Genomic DNA, 11885 nt, shown 5'->3' with positions numbered 1-11885 from the left:
GGCCGAGACATAGGGAAATGAATTGTAAGAACAAGGAATAATGACTTTGAAAGTCATTTTGGCTTTAGCTAAATTTAGCCTTAGTCATTTAGCTTTAATTGAAAGCTAGCAGACTGAGAAGATGGCAGATTAGCATCTCAGAAAACCACCTTCCCTCAGACAGGTTGGGCTCCTTTTATATACGAGAGGAGGGGGCGGGGCCACTGTGGCACCGACCAATGGTGGAGCAGGACCACTAACGGTCGTGGTTGACAGTTACTCACTAACGGTCACTTGCTTGGGGGCGGGGCCACTGTGGCGCCGACCAGTGGGGGAGCAGGACCACTAACGGTCGTGGTTGACAGTTACTCACTAATGGTCACTTGCTTGTGGGTGGGGCGCACTGTGGCACCAACCAGTGATGGAGCAGGGCCACTACAGCTCGTGTCCACCTCCCTGCCACAGCACCTGGAGCAGAGAGGTGCGACTCCATAAAGAGGCGGTTCTGAAGAAGTACCCAGCCGCTCTGGCATCCTTGTCCTTCCTCACAGGAGTGAGGTATGTAGGCAGTGGAGATCATGGTGGCCACATAGAGACAGTTGAAAGGTATCCCTGTCAGAGGTCACAGGCGCCCTGAGCTCAGTCTGCCACTGGCCCCCAAGCCAGCTGATGACTGATGAGGTGGCCCCAGAGCTGGCACCCCAGGAGAGGAGCTCCCGCCTGCCCGCTTGGATAGCGGGTGGGTGGCAGGAGTGGGCCAGCCTGGTGGACTAGGCGCAGCGTTGGGCAGAGAGGTGTGGGGGAGCAGCCCCTGGCTTAATGCAGGCTGGCACCGTGGAGGGAAGGGCCCATCACGCCTCGGGTTGGGGCTGGGGAGGCCCCCGCTACAGCAGGATAGTTGGACTTCTCGCTCAGCTCCTCAGGGCTCCCTCAGAATTCTAAGAGACCTGGTGGAAACTAATGCTGCTCACGATTTAGACTCTGGAGGTTCCAGGATGTCATTTCCACTGCACTCTACAGAGGAAGGAAGACATGAAGGCCAACCCAGGTTTAAGGGGTGATGAATTAAATTCCACCCCCTCAGTTGGAGGAGAAGCAAAGTATGTGCAGCCATCTTGAATCTATCACACCTACCCTGACCCTAAGAATAACAATGCCCCTAGCAGGTCCAGAGGCTTTTCAGCTGCATCCTATGATTTAGGTGCTTAATCAGAGTATAGGTGCTTAATCAAGGGCACAGGACTTTCTCCTTCATGTCCATAGCACCTGACTCAAATGCTAGTGACTTAACTGTAATGGCTAAATCCTGGGGTCTATTTTCTTCTTATCCCTTGACTGTCTATTCCTCACTCTTCTACTTTTTGTGTGTGTGTGTGTGCTATGCTCAGTCATGTCCAACTATTTGTGACCAACTGGGCTGTAGCCCACTAGGCTCCTCTCTCCGTGGGATTTCCCAAGCAAGAATACTGCAGTGGGTTTCCATTTCCTTCTCCAGGGGATCTTCCCAACCCAGGGATCAAACCCACGTCTCTTGTGTCTCCTGCATTGGCAGGCAGGTTCTTTACCACTGCACCATCTGGGAAGCCTCTACATTTTGTACTGGTAATAAATAATACGGTGTTTGTCTTAGTCCATTTGGGCTGTTCTAACAAATATAAGTGAGTAGCTTAAACAAAACATTTATTTCTCACAGCATGGAGGTTGAGAAGTCCAAGATCAAGACACTGGTGGATCTGTTATCTAGTGAGGATCCACTTCCTGGTTTGCAGGCACCTGTCTTCTTCCTATGTCCTCACATGGTAGAGAGAATTAGATCATCATCCCTCTGGTGTCTCTTCTTATAAGGGCATTTGTCCTATTTGTAAGGGCTCCCACCCACATGGCCTAATGATCTGCTAACGGCTCCACCTCCAAATACCATCACATTTGGGGTTAGACTTCAGCTTATGAATTTGGGGGTTGGGGCACAACTATTAGGTTTATAGTAGAATTATTTTTCATCATGAAGTAACACATGGTCATTGTGGAAAATGTATCACCTTGCCACAATCTGGAGATAACTGCAAGTAACATATCTTCCAATTCTTTCTTCTGTGCATACGTGTTTATATTTGCAGTTTACATTCCTGTGATCACATTATATAGAGTTCATATCTTGTCTTTTAAGTAAACAATTCATGACCATTTCCTTGAGTGATCAAATGCTCCTTGCATTATTTTCAATGCTCACATGCAGTTTCATCACATGGAGTGTCATATTTTAACTGTTTCCTGATTATTGTTCAGTTGGTAAAGAATCTGCCTACAATGCAGGAGACCCAGGTCCAATTCCCGGGTCGGGAAGATCCCCTGGAGAAGGAAATGGCAACCCATTCCAGTATTCTTGCCTGGAGAATCCCATGGATGGAGGAGCCTGGCGGGCTACAGTCCACGGGGTCACAAGAGTCGGACACGACCTGGAGACTAAACCACCACCAATTATAGTTCATTTAGGTTGTTTTCCAATTTTGGCTTTGATGAGAAGTACCCTGAACAGTCTCACACATCAAAATATTGGCCATATTTTTAGTTATTTTAAGGGAGATTCTGAGAGGTGGAATTTTGGGGTCAAATCCCCTACCTTGAAATCATCCTTCCGTTGACTTCTGGGTCACTTTTCTCTTCAGAATCCCATTATGTTAAATAATTGGTCCTTACAGTCAGCCTTCATCTTTTCTTCTGTGTATGGCTGGTTGTTAAAACCATGAGACCTGGTAGGAAAGGCCTAGGAGAGTTTAAAATCCTAGGAAAAGAAATAAAAAGATTATTTCAACTGACAAAAATGCATTCCTAATATACCCAAAGAAGTCAACACAAACATTAGTAAAGACTACTTAAAAGTTCATTAAAATGTCTGGTTATGAGAGCCATCTCCAAACTTCAATATCAGATGTAAAAAGAAAATACAATTAAAACAGCTTAATGCTCCTAAAATTAGGCAAAAATATAACATGATCAAGAATCATCTAAGCAGTTGGGGCAAAACACATTCAAGGGGGAGGAAATGTGGTAGATACTAATTCTCTCCAGTTGTAAATCAGAGTTTTAACTCTATTCCAATTAAAATTCTAATTGCATATTTTTCAGAGCTTCATATAATAAGTGCAAAATTCATCTGGGAAAATAAAGAGCATGCTTATAAAAGGAACAGTGAGAGAGAACAAATTTTACCTGAACATTGATTTTATTGTAACATGGAAAGAGTCAAAATAATATCTTGGGGATTTATTCTGAAACGTAAGCCTAGACCAGCAGAACAAAGTAGAAATAGAATAGGTTCTGAAAGAAACACAAAGTCTAATATGAAGAAGTCAAACAAAACAATGGAGAGATATTCTTAAAATAATGATACCTGTGGGGCTAGAGATCAATAAGTAAAAAAAATTGAGTTCACACTTCAAATCAGGGATATTAACCAAAAATTTTAGATGGTGAAGATTAACAAAAATAGAATACAGAAAGAGATGATTAAAGAAATGGATGAACAAACATGTTTCAAGCTATAGAAGTATTTGCCCTCCTCAATAAAAGACAATTTAAACAAATTCTAGAAAATCAGAGGAGAAACCTAGGAAAGGCTATTCTGTATGTCACTTTTTTTAAATGTCACTTTTAAATGAGAGAATTTATTTTATGATCTGAAAAGTTCTAGAAATTATCATATCTCTGGGTCCCTGGAAGCCCTGACTCCTTATTTTCAGGAGAATGATATGTACGTGGAAGGGTTAAAACCTGCCTGCAGACCTCCCCCCTGGTAACAGAGAACCTGTCCAACTTCAGATACTGACACAATTCTTGATGGTCAAGTTCATGTCCGGGGCTTTCATTTCCAAGATAAAGTGGCTCCTACCCCAGAAAAGTGCAGAGACCAGCAAAGAGGTCTGTGGGGCCACATTTCTGAGGCAGTCAGGGAGTTAGAGGGCTTCCCAGGTGGCGCTAGCCATAAAGAGTGAAGTTAAAGTCTCTCAGTCGTGTCAGACTCTTTGTGACCCCAGGGACTATATATTCCATGGAATTCTCCAGGCCAGAATATTGGAGTGAGTAGCCTTTCCCTTCTCCAGGGTATCTTTCCAACCCAAGGATTGAACCTAAGTCTCCCGCATCGCAGGTGGATTCTTTACCAGCTGAGCCACAAGGGAAGCTCCAGCCTGCCAGTGCAGGAGATGAAAGAGATGGGGGTTCAATCCCTCGAGGGGAAGATGCCCTGGAGGAGGGCATGGCAACCCCCTCCAGTATTCTTGCCTGGAGAATCCCCCGGACAGAGGAGCCTAGTGGGCTACAGTGAATAGGGTGGCAAAAAACAGGACGTGACTGAAGCAACATAGCACGCATGCACGCAGGGAGTTAGAGAGCAATTGAGGACCCTGCTTGTGGATAATAGGGAGGGCCTTGGAGGAAAACTATGCAACTGGGATTCAGGTTCATATTGTTTCTGTATCATGCTTCTGAGATTCCAGGGGTGACCATGAACCTCAGGGACAGCGTGGGTAGAGAAGTTTTGATGGGGAGAGGATTGGACCATCATTAACCAGAACTAGGAAGCCACATGCTGGCTAGGTGTGCACCCTGAAGAATTCAGGGTAGAGGTGCCAGCAGTTTTGGGAACCAGGCTGGATCACACTCAGGTTGATCCCAGCAGCAATTCTGTGCCTACCAGAAGGCAGGATATTAACCCTTTACCCATTTCTGTTGTAGTTTGAAAAGGGGAGAGCTAAGTGGAAAAGATACCCTGTATCATTCCCCATCTCCATGGGCCTCTTTAAAAATGCAACAGCTTTACCTCTAAGAACAGCAAATACTTTAGGAAACCTGTTTATGTATCAGATATATTAGATACATTCTTAACACTGTGTGTTCTAAGTTGGGATTCTATTTTATATACACACAGTGGAGCCAATACTGCTACCCCATGGATTGTAACCCACCAAGCTCCTCTTGTCCATGGGATTTTCCAGTACTGAAGTGGATTGCCATTTCCTCCTCCAGGGGATCTTCCTGACCCAGGGATTGAACCCTTGTCTTCTGTGTCTCCTGCGTTGCAGGAGGATTCTTTACCCACTGAGCTACCAGGAAAGCCCAATATTATGAGAACCCTTTGGTAAAGCTGTCTCTAAAGCAAATATCACTAAATAAATCTGTCTCTAGATGTGGATTTTCATATTCTAGATTGGAGTTGTCTGAAAGAAATGCTCTCTACAGATTTATCTTCTGTTCAAATTAGAATTCATCTGTATCCATGCAACCTTTAGAATATTACTTCTGTAACAAGTCCCCAAATACATATGCTATACCAGTCCAACTCCAGCAACAACTTTAGCTCACTTTTTGTCTTTTATCCATACTTGAGAAACTGTAGCTGTCTTACTTTACAGAGGCATGTTCTGTTTCTTCGACAAGGCTTAGGGCTTTACACAAAGGATACACATGGCAATTATCACGTAAAAAGAAGCTCAGTCTCACTAGTAATCAGAGAAATGCAAATTAGTGTCCCCTGGACACCTGTCTCTTCCCCATTTACATTCTGGGCGAGGCAGCTGACGAGTTTGTGAAGAGAGACCTCAGGGCACCTCTCTTTAAGCAGAGCTATGCTTATGCACCTTAATGGCAGACTGGGCAAAACCTGTCAAAACAAATGCTCAGTAGTTTTAACTTGTGGAAAGGAAATGTTATTTGGAAGAAATAAAGTTCTTAATGCTCTGCAGTCTTTTTACACTGTGGCAGGGCTAGAGTGCTGGAGAAAGCACTCTGAGATCAGAAACCCAGCCACGTTATCAGTAATTCATTTGCGTTAGCACATATGGGAGATAATGCGTTCCTTGGCCCTGTGGTCCAGGTGGTCAGCTCTGCCAGCAACAATTTGGAAGCACGTCTGAGCCAAGCGCCGCGTGGCTGCCCTTCTGCTGCAGCTGCTAGAGCAGCTGGGTTGGCGGCCTCTCCTTTTGTCCTGGTTAGAGCACGTTTCCAAGTTTAGCTGACAGTAGTGCGCTCCGCAGCCAGACCCACTGCATACACATGGGCATGCTCTTGGCCAGCCCTTCTCGGAGCAACGGCCCATTTTCATTTTCTACAGAAGACGCGACTGAACTCAGGTCTCACATTCTTTAAAGATCACATGGCATCAGTGCCGTAGGGTGGGGTAGGGCACAAGTTCAGTTCAGTTCAGTCGCTCAGTCACATCCAACTCTTTGTGACCCCATGGACTGCAGCACGCCAGGCTTCCCTGTCCATCACCAACTCCTGGAGCTTGCTTAAACTCATGTTCATGGAGTCGGTGATACCATCCAAGCATCTCATCCTCTGTCGTCCCCTTCTCCTCCTGCCTTCAGTCCTTCCCAGCATCAGGGCACAAGAGCCACATATTAAAAACTAGAGTGGATTCCTTGCCTTTTCATCATATTCTGTGCCAGGTTATAAACATGAGTCCACTAAAATAGGAGACAATAATGCTTAGTCAATTTACATGAAGCATAAATTTTACTTATTCATCTCAATTAGGCTAATCAGGTAATCAATCTGCCAAACATCAATATTTACTCAGTGTATGTTCAGTTGTCAGTGGTAATGGAGGAGAGCAAAGATACCCAACACAGAGATAGCCAACAGATACTTGTCATTGACTGATTAGTGTACAAACTAGTGGTTGATCAAAGAAAATTTTGGACCCATAGATTTTCAACAAATACTTTTCACTGATTGAGTGTTATACGTATCAGTGGTTGATTTTTAAAAAAGGAGAAGAAGAAGGAAACCACCTATTAGCTCATCTGCAGACTTGTTATCTCACAGTTGATGTGCCCTTCTTTTGTTTTGCTCAGGCTGGTATTGAAACAAGTTTGCGTTTTTCACTATACACCAATTAACACTACAGAGAAGTGGCCAGGAAGTGTGCTGTGTAAGAAGAAGAACTGAATTTGGGATTAGCATTGTGCACGTTAACTACTAGCACTACCTGCGAAGCCTGAAAACATGATTCTGGGCTGATATTTCAATGATGAATGCTGCCAGTTGGGTTGCAGACTGAGATTAGCAGACATGGTGCTGATGAGGGTGTGCTCTTGGGATGGGCACCCATGGAGTGGAATGGAAGGAAGCAGCATTGGGCAGGGGAGGGGGTCGGGCTGAACCTGATGCAGTCCCACTGAAGGCCTCAGTCAACCCCACAGGGGACCCTGAAAAAAGTCCTTCACTTCTGAAGAGGGATCTCAACGGTATGACACAGCATCTACAAGGATGAAATACGGTACTTGCAGGGAGCACTCCAGACGTAGGATGCAGCAAATACAACAGCCCAAGATGAGAGTCCTCTGGGTGCGCGCATGCAGTGGGAAGGGGACATACCAAGGCTCGCGAGAGAAGGTGCTGGAAGACAAGGAGAGGCAGCCTTTGGCCTATGAGTTCACATTTATTCCAGTAGCAATGGGAGCTATTTGAGGGTTGTAAGCAGGAGAGTAACAGGATTTATTTACTCTTTTAAAGATCACTCTGGCTGCAGCATGTTAGGTAGGGAAACAGTGAGGCGCAGTTGTAGCAGGGAGGGGTGGGACCCCAGAACCTTGGATTAGGTATATGGCAGTGAAGCTGGGATGGCACCCCACTCCAGTACTTTTGCCTGGAAAATCGCATGGACAGAGGAGCCTGGTGGGCTGCAGTCCATGAGGTCGCTGCGAGTTGGACACGACTGAGCGACTTCACTTTCACTTTTCACTTTCATGTGCTGGAGAAGGACATGGCAACCCACTCCAGTGTTCTTACCTGGAGAATCCCAGGGACGGGGGAGCCTGGTGGGCTGCCACCTATGGGGTGCACAGAGTCGGACACGACTGAAGTGATTTAGCAAGCAAGCAAGAAGTAAGGGAAGCTGGGAAGAAGCAGTCAATTTTGGGATTTAATCTTGGAGGCAGAGCCAATGGGTCTTATTGATCAGCTGGATATAGATCTGAGGTTGACAACAGAACTCAAGTTGGTGTCTAGGTTTGTAGGCTGTCCAGTTAGGGTGATGGAGCTTCAGGTGGGGGAAGACTAGGAAATATTCTGGGTGTGAGAATGTGTGAGTTGAGGACAGAGGGGCAAAGGAGAGTTAAGAATCATTCTGATAAAGCCATTTGCAGCAACATGGAAGGACCTGGAGATCACACCGAGTGAAGTAAGCCAGACAGAGAAAGACAAATACCATATGAAACCACTTGTATGTGGAATCTAAAAGATGATACAAACGAACTCATTTACAAAACAGAAATAAACTCACAGACACAGAAAACAAACTTATGGTTACCTAAGGGGGGAGGAGAGGGATCAATTAGGAGTTTGGAATTAGCAGACACTATTATATATCTAATAAACAACAAGGACCTACTGTATGGCACAGGAAACTATATGCAAAGTACTGTAATAACCTGTCATGGGAAAGAATTGGAAAAACAATATGTATAAGGAGCAATCACTGCTATATACTGAAACTAGCACAACATTGTAAATCAGCACTCTTCAATTAAAAAAAGAAAAGAATTGTTCTGGATATGGTAAATTTGAGATTCTTATCTTAGTCTTGCTTCCCCAGAAACAAATATTGAGATAGGAGTCTGAATGCAGTAGTTTATTCAGCAGATAATCCAAGGAAACACAAGTAGGGAGATGGGCAAGTGAGATAAGGAAGAGAAGGCATCCAGTAGGGTGTCCTTTATCCAGCAAGTTACTAAGGTTTAGAGAACTGAAGCTTAACATCCCTGGGGGCTCTGGAAGACAGTACGCATTTCAGACGGGGCCTACCCGAAAGGTAAGGTTGCTAGAATATTTGTCAGCTACTCCTGTGAATGCTCCTGGAACCATTACCTCCGTGGCACTTCAGCCTGCTTCAAGCTTGAGCAGAGCAGGCACTGTTAGCTGGAGAAAGTCCTCAGACAAAGAGGCAGCGGCTAGCAACCAGAAGTCAGGCTGGTAGGCATTGAAATGGTATGAACTGAGGGGATACTAGTGGGAAGGAAGAAATTCATAGTCAAAACCTAGTTAAGACTCCAGATAACATAAGGAGGCCTGGGAGTATTCAAAAGAGCCAAGTTCAAGGGCCGAACTCTTAGTTCAGTCGAGTCACAAAGAAAAGACCAGCGGCTGCATGAGGCAGTGATCGGATCAGAGTGAAGCCCATGGGCAGAGCTGATTGCCTCTGTCTTTTGAAGGCACCAAGTCAATATGAATAGTAACTCCCTATGATTCCAGAATCTCAGTGGATTGATTGGGACTGAATGGATCATCAAAGGATGTCAGAGTTGCTTCTCTGGGGATCTTGCTTGAAGACTGAGTAGGTGACTTTCTCAAGGTCATTTATAGACCTGAGATTCTTTAAGTATCCCTCTTTTACAAATGCAGAAACTGTGATGTAGGAAAAATAATATTTTTCTTAGACTATGTAAAAAGTTTGCTGGTTCCTCTGCTAGAGAGCATGACACACACGAAAGCTCACTCAGTAATTTTTCCATGAAGGGGGCTTGAGTATTTTATCAATATTCATGAAATATTAAGATAATAAGCTTGTCAAAACATCTCAAACATGAAAGCCACATTCTTCAGAATTCTTTTCTGCTGCTATCATGCTTTAATTTTGTGTCATGACAGTCCAGATCCAGTTCCCCAGGCAATAGTAATTACTCCATTACTTAACTGAGGTCCTAATCAATTAGGATCTATTGTCAAAGGCAATCATCTATTTATTCTAAATAGGCCCCCTTTACTGAAGCCACAAGTACTGAATGGAAGTGTTGAGATTTTCCTAGAGGAATAGTTGAATTTAACCTCTCACTGTCCTCCTCTCCCAGCCTCGGGATCATTTTGTGTTTTAGAACCAGTAACTGTTTTCAAGGCGTGGGTCTTTCTTAAACCAAAAAAAGCAAAAGGATTGCAGTTTAAATATAAACAGTGTCCAATTGAAGAGATACTCCTCAAGCATCTCCATGACACCCTGGGAGAGTTGCTATTTTCCTCTCAGCTTCAACTCCTGATTTTAGCAATTTCTACTTGGATCCTTTGTGTTTGGCTTAACTTTGCTCTTGAAAAGTGTTTATAATCCTGATCAAATAAACTCCACCCTTTAGGTTCTCATTAACACCCAGTCAGAGAGATTCTTAACCTGAAGGTCAAGCATAGCCCTGAGAATGTATTGGGCTAAGAATTTACAGGTTTCAAGCATTCCATGGACAATTTGAAATTACAAAATCTGGTGTGGCTCTACGATTAGGCTTTTCCAGGGTAAAGGTCTTTCCGTAACTTCTTAAAGGCACAGATGACCTAAAACAAAGCTAAATACCATTTTGTCTTTCTTGTGTGTGTGTGTTCAGTTGCTTCAGTTGTGTCCCTACTCTTTGTGACCCCATGGACTGTAGCCCACCAGGCTCCTCTGTCCATGGCATTTCCCAGACAAGAATACTGGAGTGGGCTGCCTTTTCATTCTCCAGGGGATCTTCCTGACCCAAGGATCGAACCCATGTCTCTTGTGTCTCTTGTGTCTCCTGCACTGGCAGGCAGATTCTTTACCACTGTGCCACCTGGGAAGCCCTTTGTTTTTCTTATCCCCATTTAAAAAGAGGTTTTGAAACCAACTCCCTCTAAAAGCAAGTTCCCTTACAAGTGCTTGATTAACCTCTCTATCCAAAACCCCGTTCCCTTTCTTTCTCTTCAGACCACAACCCAGTTTAAAATAAACACTGATCAACTGGAGTCAGATAACTAGAGTCTGTAGTAGAATTGCTCTTATCTTAATAGATGTCATCATTAACGTGCAAACTCGGGTTGTTTCTCCAGGGCAAGATGAGTTCCTGGATCCCTGGAGCTGTGGACCATCTGGTCAGAGAGTCGTAAAGCAGAGACATCCTCACTCCCAAAACTATGATTAAGAAACATGACAAAAATGTCACGAGATGACGATTAACTCCAACCTCTTTGTTCTTTCTCTTTGAAAAACCCTGAATTCAAAGACCATATTGGAATGAATCTGAAGTTGTCTCCTACTCACTTGCTCGGCGACCTGCAATAAAGCCCTACTTTGCAGCTGACTCCCACTGTCAGAGCTAGGCTCTCTGTGCTGCAGGCACCCAAGTCCTTTGCTCATTACAGTTTTGTACAAATAATTTTCCTTTGTTCAGTATTTTCCCTTTAAAGCAGCTCTTCAGGGCATCAGCCGGCTGCTCTCCTTCATTGATCCGTCCCAGACCAGCATCTATAAATCTTCCTTTTGCTTTCATACTAGGTAACTCGCATTTAATCCTCCAAGCCCATACTGTGAGGTGGAAAGTTATTTCTCACCCTCTGATTCTTAAAAGTGTTTAATTTTTTTTTCCTGGAATGGATATCATTAAGGGTTTGTCTTTGTCCTCATTTCCTCAGCATTTCCTTCTGTTATTAATGTGAGCAACAAAATGTAAGAATCTCACCACCTGTCACCAAGAGAAGTGAGATATTTTCAAAGCATGTAACAATTGTTTCAGATATTTTGAAATTAGTTTGTGCACTCGTTACTACTTTTAAAATTCACAGTAATTATTAACTTACAGCTAGATTTTGTTTTTTTTTTTTAAGTACACATATAGCTGTCATTCAAGAACAAAATTCAACTGTGTAAAATTTGAAGAGCTGATTGGCTTTGTTGAACCAGTCCTGAGTCGGCAGCATCCTGACTAGCAAATACAGGGAGGCTCCAAGGGGTGGCAGAGGGAAAGTTTTTAAGGACAGGACAAGGAAGCTGTAAATGGGGGGAATAAAAAAAAAGGTTTTATTAGGTCATCTCCCTTTTGGGAAAAAAAGGGGTTTTACAAGGTGGGGTATCTCGTCTTTCTTTGGGGGATAAAGAAGGCCCATATGACCCCTCTGGTGCAGACCAG

General features: G+C 44.0%; 1 long non-coding RNA gene across 2 annotated transcripts in view; it reads left to right on the top strand.

Annotated features, from left to right (window-relative positions):
* The first annotated feature begins 314 nt into the window (after window positions 1–314).
* Window positions 315–11885, top strand: part of LOC110149922 (uncharacterized) — a 47640-nt gene continuing 36069 nt past the window's right edge. For both annotated transcript variants that reach the window (XR_011482650.1, XR_011482651.1), the window contains exon 1: window positions 315–537. This is a non-coding gene — a long non-coding RNA (uncharacterized lncRNA). The remainder of the gene's footprint in view (window positions 538–11885) is intronic.

Source organism: Odocoileus virginianus, chromosome 22, assembly GCF_023699985.2.
Source record: "Odocoileus virginianus isolate 20LAN1187 ecotype Illinois chromosome 22, Ovbor_1.2, whole genome shotgun sequence".
In the NCBI taxonomy this organism is placed as follows: Eukaryota; Metazoa; Chordata; class Mammalia; order Artiodactyla; family Cervidae; genus Odocoileus; species Odocoileus virginianus.
Note: the sequence above shows the minus strand (reverse complement) of the source record. Positions and strands in the feature narration are given on the sequence as shown.